We start from the raw sequence: 18,927 nt of genomic DNA on the forward strand, positions 1-18,927 counted from the left end.
CTCACTTATTTTGTAGACTATTCTAACTGAATTAGAGGCAGTTTGTTCTAAGTAGCAATAATATATGAAATTTCCTTCTGGGCAAATAAGTAATGGCTGATTTTGTTAAAAGCTTCTTGAACGTTAATCTAGTTTATTATACCAGAGTCCTTGCTGTTGGTCAAACTCCCAATAAAACTTCCTTCCACTTCACATTCTGTCCAGATGTCTCCTCCTAAACAGATCATTGCCCATGGGCTCTTCCACTATATTCTCGCTAGGATGGCTAAAATGGAAAAGGCCAACATCAAAAGGTGGCAAGGATTTAGAATGACAGCATTTATATCTTGTCACTGAGAAAAAGTCAGCAGTTTTTAAAACCCAAATATTCAGTCCATATTGCCTGGTAAATCTACTTATAAGTGTTGATTCAAGAGAAACTGGATATAAGCTCACAAAAGACTTGAATAAGAATGCTGAAACCCAGCCAGGTGTGGTGGCGCACACCTTTAATCCCAGCACTCGGGAGGCAGAGGTAGGTGGATTTCTGAGTTTGAGGCCAGCCTGGTCTATAGAGTGAGTTCCAGGACAGAGAAACCCTGTCTCGAAAAACAAAAAACAAAAAACAAACAAACAAAAAAAGAATGCTGAAAATATTTTAACAATAAAGGCCTCAGGCTGACACACCTATTGTCCATAGGTGGACATGCTCACACACTATCAGCTCAGCACTAAAGCATATGTATGTGAATATGAGAATCTGGTTTTGACCCCCACTATTGAAACAAACAGCCTCCCTGGGCCCCAAATAGGGCAAACTATAGTACAGTAAAAAAGTAGACTATCAGTAACAAAAGGAACTAATTACTTAAACATACAATATCACAGCAACTTTCAAAACCAGCTTTACCCACCAGAGCACACACTGGAGTCTACCTCTGTGTAGTTCTTAAACAAGCAAAGTTAATCTAAACTTTGAGAGATCCCAGCTAGCATTTGTTGTCTTGCTCCTAAAACATCCTGTCTCTTGACTTAACTGGCAAATGTTTTTTTCCCAAACACAATCAGGGCTTAGGTTACTAACATGTTTAATTCTAACCCTTGCCCCATTAGATGTAGCCTGTCTGTGCTTCCCTTCTCAAGCCCTGCACGCCCAATGTGATGCTCAGAAGTGAGGACAAAGGCTAAAATTATAGTTCCTTGTGGATAAGCCCAAAGTCTCTTTCTTTGCTTTTTTGGTTAGAAAGTTTACAGTGACAACGTCTACATCTCACATCAGTGTCTCTTTGGTAAGCCAGTGTAGGCAGTACCTTGACCAGAAGTAAATGTGTCCAATGGATACAAACAGCAGCATTAAAGCATCACGGCCCACTTCCTGCACATACTCAGCTTCACTACTGAGTCCTCGACTACTTCCATGCTGGGGGTCAGTCTACATGTTAACTTCCACTCTGATTTCCAAAGAGCTCCAGATGTACCTCTGGCCATGCACACTACCTCTCCCTGGACTGGTCTCTCCCTCCTCGCTCATCCAGGCCGAAGCTTCCCTTTCCTTCCCCCTCTCCAAATCAGACCCAATTCGTAAAGAGATTTTTTGTTGTTGTTGTTTATTTTATCTAGAAGGTATTCAGCATTTATTCCCCACCTCAGAGTTAAAGCTTGTCAGCCAGCAGAACACACTGCGCCCCCCTCTCTTCTGGAGCTAGTTCCAGTGGACCTTCTGAAGACTCAACACAACACTCCAATCCATGGTCTCTGCAGCAAGCTGCTTGTGATGTGTATCTCACCAGTTCTTCCAATCGACACCCCAGCACTTCCCACCCTCAGTCCACATCTTACAGAACTTTCTAGCAATACTAGAATGTATGGTTCCCCATTTTTAACCCATATCTACCTTTCTCCATTTTACATTACTGTACTGGGATGTCTGCCTCTCCTTTAGAGGTCTCTCAACATTTTCATGTAACACTATTAAAGTAGCAGAGGAAACAGCAGAGGTGATTTTAAAGTGTCCACCTCCTAATAAACACTGGGTGGAGGATGGCTTACAACAGGAAGTTTGACGCCAGTTGGGGTAACTGAAATGTTTATGAAGTAGAATCCTGAGTAAGAATAATCAGGAGAAAACTTCCCGATAATGAATTGATGCCCCCAAACTACCCGCATTACACATGTCAGCAGGAGCAGGGCAAAATAAGCAAGAAAAAAGCATGGTAAGCACCCGTGATGCCACCACTGGGAAGAACAGGAAGACCAGGGGTTCAAGGCCATCCCTCGCCTCTGATACTCATGCACATGCTGCCGAAAAACAAAAGCAAAGTAATAATAGTAATAAAAACAAGAAAGGACTGAAATACTTCAGAGAAAAGCCCATGATATAATTACTAGTTTGTGAGGATGAAGGGAGGAAAAGAGGGTAGCAGAGACAAGAAAGCAAGTGGAACAAATATAAACAATCCCATCTAGGTCCAAGGCACAGGGTTCTGTGCACTGTTTCTCTGTGTGACGCGTGCATGCTAGTGTGCATGCCCAGAGAGCTCTTGGGCCAGGCTTCCTTTCCCTACTTTGTTCTTTTGAGACAAGGCTACTTACTGAACATGGATCTCGTAAGTTTGGCTAGATTGGCTAGCCAGCAAGCTCTGGGAAATCCTCCTGCCTCTGCGCCCTCAGCGCTGTGTTAAAAGGAACACTGCCAACCTGGCGTTTTATTTTTTACATGGATGTTGGGGATTTGCTAGCAGCAAGTCCCAGGTCTTTGTTTCTACCTCCTCAGTGCTGGATTGCAGACCTGTACCATCATTGGTGGCTTCTTCCTTCTTGTGTGGGTTCTGGGAATTGAAGGCAGGGCCTCACAAACCCTCTACTGACTGAGCTGTCTCCTCAGTCGCTGTACTATCCCCTCTCTACAAACTTCTCTGTAACTGAAAAATCTCCAAATAACAGACTATAGTAGGAAAGGGTGTTTACCTCTTGCCTTCTCAGCAGGACAGTTTGTGAACACGTTTCTTGTGTGTGCCACCATGCCTAGCTTACATGGGTGCTGGGGATCTGAACTCCCCCTCATGCTTGCACAGCAAGCCCTTTACCCACTGAGCCATCTCATCAGCCTGTGACTTGTTATTTATGGAATGTACTCAGGATTAGGAATTTCCTTATAGGAAGAAAATCAGTTTTTAATTAAAAGGAAATAATGAAGAAATTCACTTGCCTTTAAATTTAAGTATAAAAATCAATCTTACTGTTATAAAAGAAACAAATTATTCACCATTGGGAGAAAAGACTTATGAGATGAACAAATTTGGTTCAACAAAGTGTCAAGTTGAATTAAATTTGACCTATAAAAAGTAAAGTTGTCTCTACTTTGTTTCCCTGCTGGTGACTGGTGAATGTTACAGACAGTACTGGGCTACTGTTCCTTTGCTTTATTACACTCTGGGTGAGCATCTGAGAATCAAACTCTCAAATGCGCATGAATGCTCAACTAAAGAAACTGGGGCAGTGTAGCACGGCCAGGATGAGAAAGTGACAGTTCTGTGCGTTATTATTTTTTTCAGACTAAAAATAAAAAATAATTGCATATAATTTTCTTCCTTCAGCAAAACCATAACCCCTCAGAGCCCCCACTGTATCTGTAAACAGTATCTTCCCACAGCAGTTTCAAAAGCCTGACCATCTCCAATATCCTGTTTTCTTCATTTGCTCAAACTTACTCTTTCTTTATTCATTCTAATTAAACACAGGAGAAAACATCTGACAATTTGTTTCTGTTTTTAATGTAACTTGAAAATAATTACTGATTCTTGTAAAAAATTTTTTTCAACAATCAAGACAAAAGGCATGTAAAAGGCAACATCAGAAATGTGGGCTGAACCAGCTATTGGATGGAACACAGGGTCCCCAATGGAGGAGCTAGAGAAAGTACCCAAGGAGGTGAAGGGGGCTGCAACCCTGTAGGTGGAACAACAATATGAACTAACCAGTACCCCCTGAGCTTGTGTCTCTAGCTGCATATGTAGCAGAAGATGGCCTAATCNGCCATCACTGGGAAGAGAGGCCCCTTGGTCTTGCANACTTTATATGACCCAGCACNAGGGAAGGCCTNGGCCAAGTAGTGGGAGTGGGTGGGTAGGGGAGCAGGGGCGGGGGAGGGGGGTGTAGGGACCTTTCAGGATAGCATTTGAAATGTAAATAAAGAAAATAATAATAAAAAAATTAAAAAAAAAAAAAAAGAAATGTGGGCTGAAATTACAGTTTACCATTTGCTAATTCTTCGCTGCGTTCTTTATACCTTAGTTTCCATGTGTCCGTGCATTACAGAGCATGTGAATATATGACACAGTAGAGTGGAGGGCACAGGGTCTCCCCTGTGGTCCTGTCTTATTTTTTGAGACACAGTACCTCACTCAATGAGAAGCTTGCCTGTCAGCTAGGCTGGCCTTCCAGCAAGCTCCCAGCACCTGTCCATCTCAACTCTACAATACTTGGGATACAGGGACGCACAGTTACCTTTGGATTTTGATGTAGGCACTCTGGACTCAGGTTCCCATGTGGACAGACTACACACTCCTTTCCACGGACTGATCACCCTCACCCTTTAGTTACCTTTAAAAAAATATTAAGTATTTCTACTATAAGACCAAAAGTGAAATAGAAGATATAAACCTCTTAGTATAATACCTAGCATTTCAAAAATCAGTTTAATGTCTGTTTTCTTACTGGTAAAGGGCTGAAAACAATACCTAACTTACAGGGTTATATTGAGAATTGAGAAGTTGTATCTATAAAGCCTTGCTCTGTATATTATTCCAATGATCAAATTATAACATACAATGGACTAATAAAACATTAATAGAAATGTTTACTCTAACTATAAATGAAGCCTTAGGTTCAATAACCAGTACCACAGTAGTAAAAATACACAAACCCTCTCAGACAAACAAGTAAACTCAGCAACTTCTACATTTTTTTTTTTTTTTTGGAAAGATTTATTCTAGTTCATTGTTTCCACCTGTTATTGGCTGACTGTCACTGTCATCAGTTAACCTCTGAAATCATCAAATCTCCCTTGACAGATTAAGGGCTTTCTTTAGAAGCTTCAGGTACTGTAAGCACAGACTCTAGTTAGCCATGTCAGCTTTTCCAAAACAACAAGGTCTCTCCAGACTTTGGAACACAAAGGGAAAAAGTATATCAGAGTCACATGAGGTTCTCTTCTCACAGCTTCCAATCTAAATCACAATTCATTCCAAGTGCTACTTAGTTATGTCACACACAATGTACGTGAAAACTCACAGGAATATTTTCCAACCTTGCATGCTACCTGAAATGAATCTAGTCAACTCCTTCCACGAAAACAGACAAAAATGCACTAACCACCTTAATATGGGGAGGAAGGAGGAAAAGAGCTGCAAACTTAACATAACTGCAGTGGCTTCGAGGCCTGATATAACTCACTGCATCACTGTCTCTATAGCCCCGTCCACAGCCACAGGAACACACTTCCTCTTGTAAGTCTCTACTTCATATAAAGACTAAATACAGCTCAGATTGCATTTACCTCTTACAAAGACACTAATAAACCATGCTAAATTTGGAACATAGGAATTCCATTAAATTTGTTGAGAATGATAGCCCAATTCTATTTTTAAAGACAATAGAACAGCAGTCACGATCTCACTGCAAAGACAAACTGTAACAGAAAGTGCCAGTCAGTCTTTTTATTTCCTCAAGTCTAAAATGGTGTTAACTCTGTAGAAACAGATGCTGGCACAGGGCTGGTGCTGAAACATTTGTTCAATTAAGGAGTTTCTTCACTCTATAATTTCCAATCATAAAACATCTTCAAGTAAGTAAATGACATTCTCTATTTTAAAATCTGATCAAATCACGGCCAGAATGAAAACTCTTTTTGACAGAAGGGAGGCTGAATTAACTGTAAAAAGCTGTAAAATACAGCCACCTTAAGATACACCTCTATTCTGCTGAGCTGTGTGTGGCTGTGCACGCTATCAATCTCTGTGACTTCAAGGTCAGCCTGGTTGACACAGGACTTCCAGGACAGCCAAGAACACAGACCTGGTTTCAAAATAAAACAAACAAAAGGTTCTCTGAACAGGAGGCAGTTAGCAGACATCTCAAAGGCAAGGCCCTGGTGGACACCTTTCATCTTCTCCAGACAGTAAAACAGGGACAACTACAAGTGTCTTTCCTCAGATGCTTCTGGGAGGACTAAACTTTCTGGCAGTAAATTCTTAGTCAAAGCGACCTCTCTCTGGATCACAGCATAAGCACTCTTTCCACCAACATTATGTCTGAAATAATGATTACTGTAGCAACCTGCATCCCCAGCTGACCTATGGTGATACAAAATGTGACAAGAACCAGAAATAAACTTCTAATATTATTGTATCCTGAGGCTTTGAGGCAGTTATCACAGACATACCATATAGCCTGACCTATGCCTATCCTAACATATAAATTGAGGGTGAGGCAGTACAAACGAAATATGAAATACTGAAGAAAACTAAAATAGATGCTAGCAAGAACAACGACAATCCATAGCATGCATGGGAAAATAACTTATAGCAACCTGAAAAGACTGACATGGCACTGTAACCAAACCTGCAGCCCCAGCCAAGTTTTTAAAAACAGTACATTGGTTGTTCTGTTTGGCATTACATAAAAGATAGGACACACACACACACACACACACACACACGGGGAGAAATAAGGGGCAGATAGACACAAAGCCAGTAGGAAGTAGTTTTAGAAGAGACACATCTGGACAGAAACACTGGCTGGCATACTGAGCAGAAAGGAAACACAGTGAAAGCCAACCAAGAGGCAGAACAGCACAAAGCTTAAGTGCCAACAAAGAAATGAACAGACATCAACAGCAGTTAGAAGCATGCTGTCTCTGCCTTGCCAAGGTAGAAAGGCGGCTGTGGGTTGTTCCAGCTCTCAAAGTCAGATGTAGTCAGCACACATCAGATGAAGCTGAGAAAAGGAAAGAAAAAGGAAACCTCTCACAGTCAACAGAAGCCACAAAGATTTATGGAGCAGGGGGCCTCTTGCAGTGGCTGACCTGTGCCTGAAGAACAGGCATGGCCTGTAGGTCTCTGCAGCACTTCTCCCAACCTTCCTTCATCCATATGGAGTGCTTATCATCGTCATCCTGTCTCTGTTACCCACTGACTCTCTGATGGGGAGGAGGAAGAGGAGGAGAGGGTGTTGTGTGGCAGTTTTTATTCATATCAGGGACAAGAGGCAACACATCCAAACCTATACAATCAAAAAGGACCTAAACCTAAGTGAAGATTATCTCCCAAATATTTACACTTCAAGACTGTAATTATTGGTTCCTCTATGGCTAGGTTTGATACGTTATTTTTACTGGTCAAATTCTGACCACAGAAATTAAGAGCTGATTGATCTTCTAAAGCTCCTTCTTCCACTAAAGTCACATTTGGGATTGAGGCCACTCTGCCACAGTCTACACCCTGGAATGAGGTTATGAAGAACAGAAGCACCAAGTCAACCAGAAGAGCAACGCAGTGATACAAAAACTCTTTGTTGCCAAGCCACTAGGATGGGAAAAGGTTCTATGCCTATAGTCCAACCTTTGCCTTCCCTATCCTGACAACAGAAACAAACTGTCCTGTCATTCATGCTTATAGATCTGTATTATAAGTGACAGGAGTGTGGCAATGAAGCCTAGTGGTTAAGAACCTTGTCTCGTCATAGCAATCACATGGTAAAACCCGCATCTTGATAGAACTTGGAAGTGCAATAGGAACAAACATAGCCTTGGGATAGGTTGGCCAGAAATGCAAGAATAGGTTCATCAACCTAGTCACACACCTAGTTACAGAGGCACTAAAATCCAATGCTAATGGCAGTTGGAGCTCAGAATACTATAGTAAAAGACTGTACCAACCAATTTATTAAACAGAAGCTTCAGCAGCAATTGTTGTGGCAGCCTGTGACTTCTCAGTCTCATAATGGACAACTAAGGCAGGGGCCATAAGTAAACTCAGTTGGGGAATAGTAGTGAAATGCTTTAATAATGGAAATAAAGAAGAGCTGTTAAAAGAACCTGAAGGCTTCAGAGGTGAAAAGAAACAGGCCAGATGACAAAAGCCCAGAGCATCTGTCCTAGTTAAGTGTTTCTTTTGCTGTGATGAAACACAAGAAGCAAGTTGGGGAGCAAAGAGTTTGGCTTATACTTTCATATCATATAGTCTATCACTGAAGGAAGTCAGGACAGGACACCGGAGGAAGAAGCTGATGCAGAGGCATACAGAGTGCTACTTACTGGCTCACTCCTCATGGCTTGCTCAGTTCGCTTCCTTTTTTTAAAAAAATAAGAAAGCCAAACCCCAGGATCATCAGCCCATGAACAGTCCCATCTACAGTGGTCTAGACCCTCTCCTACTAAGAAAGTGCCTTACAGCTAGATCTTAAGGATGCATTTTCTCAACTGAGGTCCCTCCTTTCAAATATTTCTAGCTTGTGTCAAGGTGACATTTAGCCTGCACAGCATCACACATCACTTCAAAACCAGCAGCAACAGTTTGTTCTGTCTTTCAAAGAACAACTGATTTCTTTTTTTGTTTGTTTGTTTGTTTTTCGAGACAGGGTTTTTCTGTATAGCCCTAGCTGTCCTGGAACTCACTTTGTAGACCAGGCTGGCCTCGAACTAAGAAATCTGCCTGCCTCTGCCTCCCAAGTGCTGGGATTAAAGGCGTGCGCCACCACACCCAGTTGAACAACTGATTTCTGAAGAGAGGAAGCAGCAACTAGAGTTTTGGAAGGCTTAGGTAGGACTTTGAAATCTGAGTGAGACACAGTCTCCTAAACTAGGGAAGTACCATAGCAATGGGAACGACAATAGTAGCAATCTTTAAAAAGTATATTATTGTTGTTTGTATGATGCATGTGTGCAAGGGTGTGCGTATGGATGCCACAGACAGCTTGGTGAAGTCAGGAGGCTCCTTCCATTTTCCTATGGGTTCTGGTGATTGAATTCAGGTCATCAGGCACTCATGGCAAGCACATGTACCTACCAGACTATGAGACATATTTAGGAAGTTACGTTAGACACAGGGTATTTTCGATGTTTGTAAGCCTGACAGTACTTGTCCAATAATTTTCAACTTCTTGCCAGACTAACCTTCCCACTGGGATTTAGCAAAGCTAAGCATGTAAACTCAATGAAAGGGCAGCTTAACAGCAGTCTGTTTAGCTGGATAAGAAAAAGAACTCATGTCAAGACATCTCTAATAAGGTCTAGTAATTCTCTTTATAAAACTGGGTATGGTGTGATATACCTAGAATTCCAGCTCTTAGGAAGGTGAAGCTAGGAAGACCAAAGAGTTCATGGCAGACCAGGATTACAAAGTCAGACTGAGTACAAACAGAACCAAATAAAGGCTACAGGACAAACACATCAATGAAAATGTATTTACGAAGCTGATTCTTTAATATTTCCTGATACACGGAGGAAAAAAAAACCCTCTGTTTTATTTTAGTGCAAATGTATTACAAGGAAAAATTCACAAAATAAAGAACACTGTACAAATTTCTCAGGTATGCACCACTGCCAGGTGGTAGATGGGAACTGAGCTGCAGGTAGTAAAAAAGCATTTGCCATCAATCTTCATTTTCAGATCAAAGAGATGGAAATTAATGCAAAAAAATTCTAATTCAAGTAGGAAATTCATTTTGAGAATTCATGATTTATTCTACTTCTCTTTGCTTCAAATGGTAAGCAAGGTGACTTTTCAGGAACTTCAATTTGACTTATTTTCATTATACTGAGTAGCAACATAACTGCTGTAAACTACAATAATTACTTCTCATCTTTAAAACTGACAGACCATTATCTAGTTTACCGCCTGAGTTTTAAGAGCCATGAGGGAAAAGCCATGTGTACAGACAGCACAGTATCAGCCTCACACTCTGAGAACACGGCTCTCTATGTACAAGCTGGCACATGAACACAGGGCCTCCCCACAGGCTACGCTTCAGGAGAGCTCATGACACTCTCATGTCTTCCCTATCTTAAAACTGACTTCATTGGCTTTACTCAGCACATCGATGATGAGTGCCACTTAGAATATGATGTTACTGAATGCCTAACTTCCCCAGAACTCTTTTGTTTTTTCAGACAGGGTAGAAACCCTATGTAGCTTTGGTTGTCCTAGAACTCATTTTGTAGACCAGGCTGGCCTTGAACTCAGAGCTTCACTTGCCTTTGTCTCCTGAGTGCTGGGACTAGAGATATGAGCTACCATGCCTGGCTTCCAGAACTATTTAAACATTTGTTTAAGAAATATTTGTTACCTTAATATTAAGTTTTTAAAGATGATGCTTTCTGCCATCAAAGGGCTTAGAATGGTAAGAAATTATATGTTAATTTGTTCTCTAGTGTTTAGGAGCTATGGCACTTGGCAAATGTAAGACAGACTTCATCTAAACTGACAGTAAAAGGATTTTCTAAGATGACTGGAAAGGAGGATAGTGCTGCCCAATGGGAAGAGGGCTTGTGGCAGCTAGCCTTCAAGACACACCTCCTTCTTGGTATTCAGAATCCTGGCTGATGTGTGAGCAGTGACCCCATGGCAAGGTGACCCTGTGCCATTTATAAGAGTAAGTAACCAAAGAGTAGGCTTTGGGTGTATTTTTAGCATCTCTTAGACCCTATGCTCTGGAGGAAGCCAGATGCTATGCCAAGTCATGTAGGTAGCCAATAGAGAGGCCTGGGTGATGATTCAGAAGCCGTGGACTGAGAAAGTGAATCTGGAGGTAGTTTGCAAGCAAGCAGTGTTGGCAACCCTAAAGGACTCTTCTAAAACTGGAGTCAGAACTGCCAGTAATATGGCTCCTGGACACTCTGAAATGGTGAGATTTCTAACTGGTTGATGTTTTGAGCTGCTAACGTTGGGGTAATTGCATGGTAATGGATAACACACACATTGATACTGATTCTTTGCTGCCCTAACAAAAAACTAAAATAGAATAGCTTTGGAACTAGTCCACTGACCAAAGAGAACCCATTAGTGAAGAAGTCACTGATGATGCCTGGCAGCGTGTCACGTGGCTGTGCAGGTAAGGGCACACAAGCAGAAGGTAAGATATTGGACACTGGAAGGCATCAAGCAAGGGGCGGGAAGTTTATGCTTTTGCCTTTCGATAGATGAAAAGTAGAAAATTTACCTAGTGAACTAGGTGCTGGTACTAGGGACTAGGGAGATGTTCTGAACCAAAGTTAGAAATGCTTTTTTCCCATTATAAATGTAATAAATAAGAATAGTTAAATCAAGGGCTCTTAAAGCAAGAGCCAGGCTGATGGTCTTGAAAAACGTGCAGTGTCTCTTTACAAATGAAGTATATATTTGGAAACTGATGCTGAGCCAAAACCAAACCCTAGGCACTGCCAGAAATCATGGTCCAAATGGCTTGCTGAAAGTTAGTTACACCTTTCTTGTGACATGGTCTCACTATGCAGCCCAAGCCAGCCTCAGCTGGGACCACCCTTCCTTAGGCCCCACACATTGGCATTATAGGTGAGTGCTGAGACTGACTTACAGACAGGCCTCAACTCATTCTGTAAGATCTCTCAGACCACAGAAAAGATGCCGAGAGTCCTGTTTCACAGATTAGCTCATAGAGCTTCTCAGAAATTTAAGAGTACTGTCTCTTAGTAGGACCAATAAAGAGATGAGCTTGAGTTTATTCTTACAAGCTAAGTGTTAGGCATAGGTAGCTCACGCTTGTGACACCAGCACTTGGCTGATGGAAGGAAGGTTTGGGAAGCCCAGGTCATCCCTCCTCTCAGAAAATATTTATCTAACTGTCCATGAGGAGTGATGAGCAGCCTTTCCGCAGGCTCCCACCATGACTACAGCATGGTCATCCCTTTACAGCTCAGCCTCTAGTGGCGGCTTACAAACCATTATTAAAGAGTGTGAAAAACAACTGTTTTCTTCCCCGTATCCTCGTTGCAACAGCAACTAATGCGACCCAATTCCTACACTCTTCCTGATTTCTCCAGTTCTATTTCCAGTTTCTAGACTTTGCTGTAATGCTGTAACTGGTTCTGCAGTATCCCCCAAGCAGTGCCCGAGTAGCTGTCCATTTCCTTACCACACACTCACCACCCTTCCTTGGTTTCCATAGCTAGACCACACCATGCTTTTTCTTGGCCTTTCCTACTCTCATGCTTTTCTGGAAGCCATCATGTGCTTTGGTTCCGCTAGAGCTCAGCTCGTTCCTAATATTGCACTGTAGTCATTCCTAAGAGTATGCACACCTGGAATGACCTGACATCGGGGCTCTCTCGGCCACGGCTACCACCCACCACCCCAAGGTACTATCCTAGAGAGCTTCATTTCACTAACAGTGGTACCTCTAAAACCTAACTCAAGCATCCTACTCTTTCCTCTCCTGACTCAGTTCCTTTCCCTAACCATGCACTCCTATTCTTGAAACAATCAACTCCACTGAGCCTTTTATTCCAGTGAGCCCCATATCAACGTCCTCTAGTCGTTAGATTCCCTCTATCTTCTTTCTCTGCTTACACAATTTAGACCCCATGGTTGAGATCATAACCTGCTTCACAAACACTTGTGACTTCACTACTCAACTCATTTTCTATACCTCCTAATAAGCAAACATCAAGTTTTGATGAACCCCACTGTCTACATTTTATGCCAAATAGCGAGCTGGATGCTTCCTTTTCACTGAGTTGTCCAAATGATCACTGTACAATGATCACAATTCTGGCTTTCAGCAGGAAAGCGATGATCTCATCTCATAGGTCACAGAGAAACACAAGTTTATGTCAGCTCATCCTCATTACCAGTTCAACTAACTACCCCCCAAGCCTCCACCCCACACAGCTTCCTTCCCTTCCTTAAAAGAGGAGGTATTCCTTCTCTAGCTAGTAACCAACTCCCCAGTCAAACGGATCCTGGGGAGACAAGGAAGGGCTATCAAGAGCAGAGCCACCGAGTTAGAGAAGACAGGATCTTTTTTAAGTGAAACCACTGATATAACTGGAGTAATTTACTGTTATTTATACCTTTAAATGCTTTATTTTTGTGATTACCAAATGGGCCACATTTTTTCTGCTCTTTGAATGTCTGGTAATTTCTTCTTTCCCTATGGCTTTGCTATGTGGCCATAGTGGCCTACACTATGTAGTTCAGGCTCATCTCAAACTCAAGGCAACCCTGACTTTTATAGGTGATCCTCATCATACATAGCCTCATCCTGGTGATCTGAAGTACCAAATGCTGAATTGTGTGCTGCAGGACTAGTTTCCAACACAGGTTGTTTTAACTTCAGATTTATCTGGGCCTGTGTTCAATCTTTCAACCCCAGAACAGTCATTAGCCTAGAACAAAGCTGGTGATAGCTTTCCAGAGTGTTTTTCTAGATCGATCCAAGCTCTGAGGTTCTAGACCTGTCCCTTTCCCCACAGACACGGAAGTTCCTCATCAGCTCTACTCAGCTTCAGGAAAGCTCAATGGGACCCCTGGCACTCTTTCTCTCTATGTAGCCTTTGTACATCTGTATCACTCAAACTCTAAATTCTGTCTCTTCAACACAGTGTGCTGCCACCAGAATCGGCAAACCAATCCGAGGCTCAGCTTTCTTATCTCCCTTGTCTGAGTTAGGATTGGAAACACAGTTTTAGGAATCATCTGCAGACTAGTTCCTTCCAGTTGCTACCTGGATTGTTTCTGCCTTTCCTAGCAAAGGTTTCCAAAGCCTCTCCTGTACTTGCTGTGTTCCCGATTTACCTTTTCTTGGTTCTCCTAACAATGAGCGTTCCTCTGTATCACTTCACTGGAACAAACCGACAGTCCAGCCAATCTCCCTGAATGTTTCCACTCTCGGGTGGCACCTCTAACGTAAGTTCTTCCTGAGTTGCAGACCATAAGCTAAAGTCTATCAAATAAAACAGCATTACTTGTTACAATTTCCACTGCTTTTATAAAACATAAAACAAATGGAACGTAAGAGTGGAAACGCTCATCTTGCCTCACAGTTTAAGAGGATATGGACTCCCATGCGGGTGGGGGAGAGGGTTGTCTAGTGGATCTTGCCATGGTTGATTTTTATAAGATGTTGACCAATAAAGACAGATCCACTGGAAGACAGGAAGGGCTATTTCAAGACTGGATTCCCAGTGACTCACTTCCTCCAGCTAGGTCCTACCTCCTAAAGCTTCCATATACCCCCCAAACAGCTTCATCACGGGGGTTCCAGAGTCTAAATATATAAGCTCGCAGGGACATTTCCTACCCAGCCTAGAACAAGTACCAAGCCATGGCTTTCAGTTGCTCACTGTACTATGCCTAATTAATGTGGAAAAAGAGGCTTTCCAAACCCTTCTGATTCTATGTTCTCCTTCCTAAATTCCCGGTCCAGCTGCTCAAGTAAAACTCAGGCTAATCGCCTTCATCTTTTCTCTGCTGATTCAAACTCATCAAGTCCTGTTGCTTCCACCTCAAAACATATCTCAAATCCACTGAGTTCTCTTCATTTCCAAACAAACTCCCTCCCACTCTTACACAAAAGACCTATTCCCACATGGTATTTCAGAATGATATTGGGGGAAAATAAAAGGTAGAATATGTTCCTTCTTTACATAAACCTTATTTCAAAGCACTTGCAAGTCCTCACCCCTGAGCATCCATCAGCCTCCCTGTGTCTGGTCACATTGGTCTTCCTTCTTTTGGTTCCATCCTGGGGCTGCCAGGAAGGTTCTCTACCTCGACATTCTTCCAAGGGCTGGCTCACCCTCAGCACTCAAGTCTCGGGTAAGTGCGCCTTAACCACTACTTAAAGAAACTGTCTTCCTCCTATCTGCAATTCTGTGTTTTTATCGTACCGCCATGTAAGAATCATGGTAGTTTACTTTTTATACGGCCTCTCATTAAGTCGTTTAATTTTAAAAATTGACACTACATACTAGATACCATTTCAGACTCTAGAAACACATCCACGCGCAACTGAAGCACACAGAATTCCCATCCTCACAAAGCCAAGAGGCTGGAGTACAAGACCCACAGAACACCCTTGTGTGGTCACTGCTGCACCACCCAGGGACTTATTAGTTTCCTAGAGAATGCACCATTTGCGACCTAAGCAGACAAAATGGGCTTAGCTGTGTTTACTCTGCACGCCTTTCACCCCAAGTTTCTTTAAAACAATGACCAAATTTTTGTTTCACACTTCGATACTAGTATATTTATATTGTTTTAACTTCAGACCTCTTTTACTAATAAAACATAATTTGAAACTGATTATCGAATTCTGGCTCTAACCCCAAGTTCTTACAACAACCAAAGCACTCTGTGACTGTTTCACCCATTTACTTCCTATATTTCCTTCAGAACTTGGCTTTAAGTTTGAGCCAGCCAAGACTAGACCAGAACCAATTAATTACCCATGGATCTTAACTACCTTCTTTGTAAATGACAGGTAAATGATGCCATTAATTAATTCAAGATTTAAGGCACACTGCCATTTTTTTTTTAAAACAGGAAACTGGTATAGGTCAGGACCCTGTCTTTCTCAGCTAAGAAAAAACAGCCTGAGTATAACCACTCAAGCAATACCACAGGTTAGACTAGACTTAGGTCTGACTAATACTCACTTTTAATAATCATCTAAACCTAAAGACAGTTTTACAACTGTATTATGGAACTCTTTAGGGAGGAGGACACGTTTTACACCAGATAATCAAAGATTTCAGATTATATAAATATTAAATTACTTTCGAGTACCAATAAAAACGTCATTCTAAAACCTAACCAGTACTTGGCAACAGCATTTGTGTGTTCTTGCAGGTGCCTTCTTTGCTCCTCACAGTTACCCTGTAAGGCGGGACCAGATTAAAGTCCATTCAGTAAGGTTAGTGACTTGTGAGAGGACTAAGTCCAGGTGCATTTTCTTAGCATATATAAGTTTTATTTGGGGTTCAAAATTATTAACCTAATTCTAAAAAGACTAGAACTGAAAAAAAATCACCCACATGACATTTTAAATTATGCACTAATTGGTAATACTGATTGCAAAATTTAGCAAGCTGTGTCCCAATGCATAGCCAAAGCTGAAGCAAGCTTTTTAAAGCTAACATCAAATTGTTTAACAGTTGATTTCTTTACTCATCAAGGCTGTAACTCAGAGTACCCAAACTTCTCAAGGCCAGCAAGTCTGCTATTTATTTACAATACAGCAACAGGTTGCCACTGTTAGATGAAATTTACTTACTATAGTTAAAGATGCAGAGCTGGGCATCCACTAAGTTTAAATTACTGCAACAGCCTAGTTTCTTATCACCACGAGCATTTAGAGGATTAGTAAAGACTCCAGTGTATAAACATGCAGAAGACAACAGCATCAGGAACCAACCTACTGACAGTGACCCTAGGAAAGTAGTTGAAGCAGTGGGTTCCTATCTCACCAAAAGTTATTTATTGCCACTTTTCTCAGTTTGTGACAGGGTCTCACTCTTCACAGGGTAGCTTCTACTCCATCCCTACCCTCTGCAAGACTACAGGCATGGACCACCATGCCTAGCTTTACAAGTAACATTTTAAAGTTCTAAAACTTACTTCAGAAGTTAAATACAATTTCCTGTCTCTAAAAGTTCTATTATACTTTCCTTTCACTTGTGTACCCAGAAACAACTTGTTTTACTACTTAACTGTAATAGAAAATCTCATTTCCTTGTGTGTTATCTAATTGTAAAAAGTGGAGTCGTAGATGTGGTCAGAATCAGTGTTTTCCTATGTGTATGAAGAACACTTATTAACAAGTGCTTAAGAAAAACACCTAGTAAGAAGTGCTTCAACTGCGGGCAGGCGTGGGGGAAGACCCCCTTTGATCCCAGGAGAAGCAGAGACAGGCCTAGCCCTGTGAGTTCGAGGCCAGCATGGTCTACAAGTGAGAAACTGTGCTTCTAAAAAATGAAAACAAACTAACTAACTTTAAAAAAATGGTCCTCTGAACTGAAAAGAGGCAGCAAAGGCTGTTACAGAAACCAAAAAACAAAACAAAACAAAAAAACCCAAAAGACAAAAAACAAAAAAACCCCAAGGCATAAAAAGGAACAAACAAAATAGTAACAACAGCCCATTCTGTTTTTAATAGAACACTGTTTGGTATAATATTTAATCCTTCCTGAGATTTGCAAGCTTTTACAAAGTCTTCTAGCCCTTGTTTGTTCTATATTTAAATAGTGTTTTTAATTAAGTTCTAGTAATAAAAAGAAAATGTACTTTAATAAAAAAAAAAACATGTTAATCACAACCTACAGAAATTCCTTTAGATACATAAGCCATCCATTTTTATTGTAATTTCTTTAGAAAATAAGGTTGAGATATAAACCAACTGCATACTAGAACGGGAGTTAAACTCAGACAGAGACACTACCAGTCCCATTGTCTCTGGGCTGTCAGCGGAAGCTTTCCATAGGTCACTTCTGTAGTTTTTTTTCTTCAGTCTCTTTCTGGATTGCCTATTTATGTTTTTAACTATTATTCCTTTATCACACTTATTTTAAAAAATAACTGCCACATTGAGACAGAGTCTCCATTTGAAATTTTAAGGTTTGAGCCTTCTCCTTTAAAAACAAACAAACAAACAAACAAACAAAAAACCTTCCCAAAATTGTATATGCTTTTGGAGGGAATTCCAGCTTCTAGAAGGTGTGTCATCTCTGAATCCCAACTTCTATGACTCAGGTGTGATATCACAGTCCTATGGTATTAGCAGTCAGAAAGTAGATTCAAAGCAAGCCCCAGCAACTTGACAGTAATAAAACTTTCACTGAAAATTAAACTTTATTTTCTCAAATACCTTTGTGTCCAGACCCTTTGCTATCTAATGCAGACTGCCCAGATCTTCTCAATTTCTTCCTAATCCAAACTATCTGAAGTTCCTTTAATTCTGCTTCTGCGACAATGCACTTCACTTGCAAGACTGTTGACAGAATGGAAAAATGGGCCAAATTTTGCAGCTTTAGACACAAGAGAAAAACTTGGCTTAACATATTAAAGGGGAGGGGGAGCTTGCTTTCAGAAGAAAATCAGTTTCAAGTTTACAATGAAACTGTCAAATTATGAGTCCAAACTAGGTCTCTTAAAAAATTTAGATGTAGAGCTTTTTATATTGGGAATATGTACATATTTCCAATTTTACCTCCCCTAAATTTTTTTTTTTTGGGGGGGGGTTTCAAGACAGGGTTTCTCTGTATAGCCTTGGCTGTCCTAGAACTCATTCTGTAGACAAGGCTGGCCTCGAACTCAGAAATCTGCCTGCCTCTGCCTTCCAAGTGTTGGGATTAAAGACATGCACCATCACTGCCTGGCTAAAAAAATTTTTTAGACGAAAACCAAAACTGTTTATAAATCCTTCACTTGCATGTGGTAACCCCAGAATGAAGGTGAGGCAAGGCAGGACTACAGGACTATTGTGTCTAATTAGAATTCTTTAAATCTAGAGCTGAATTATGATAACTAGACTCTAATCAGTCTCAAGAAACTGGATGGCTAATATCAATGTGGTATCAATTATAATTCCAGTAACTTCGAATATTCTACCCAGTCCAGACTCCTTGTCTGGACGGTCTGTTCCCTATGTCCCACCCTAAAAAGTTAAAGTAGCTCCAATTTGCCAAACACCACTCTAAAAACCAGTAAAAGACCCACAAATGTTTCCATATACGAAAACTGTAAAGTCCCAATTTTAATCACTTAAAACTGTTAACAAACCCATCCAATGGGGCTCATCGCCCTGCCTCGAGTGGAAGTTACATGTTTAAGAGATGCTAAGTGATAACGGGGCACTCGCCCCTGATTTTTTTTTATCCCCCCCCCAACCCCAGAGCACTCTTTTTTTTTTTTTCATGGAGTTACTAGTCTATTTTTT

At 41.2% G+C, this 18,927-nt stretch overlaps 1 protein-coding gene across 3 annotated transcripts in view; it reads right to left on the bottom strand.

Annotated features, from left to right (window-relative positions):
• The window catches only part of Epc1 (enhancer of polycomb homolog 1), an 80,153-nt gene that overhangs the window by 31,088 nt on the left and 30,138 nt on the right, over positions 1–18,927 (bottom strand). Inside the window, exon 1 of one of the 3 annotated variants that reach the window (XM_029547241.1) lies at positions 4,486–4,525. The exons of the other annotated variants lie outside the window; for them this stretch is intronic. The gene's annotated coding sequence lies outside the window, so the exon portion shown is untranslated. Of the gene's footprint in view, positions 1–4,485; positions 4,526–18,927 lie in introns of those variants that run through there. 3 annotated transcript variants of the gene reach the window in all.

The sequence above is a fragment of the Mus pahari genome, chromosome 15 (genome assembly GCF_900095145.1).
Source record: "Mus pahari chromosome 15, PAHARI_EIJ_v1.1, whole genome shotgun sequence".
Taxonomy (NCBI): Eukaryota; Metazoa; Chordata; class Mammalia; order Rodentia; family Muridae; genus Mus; species Mus pahari.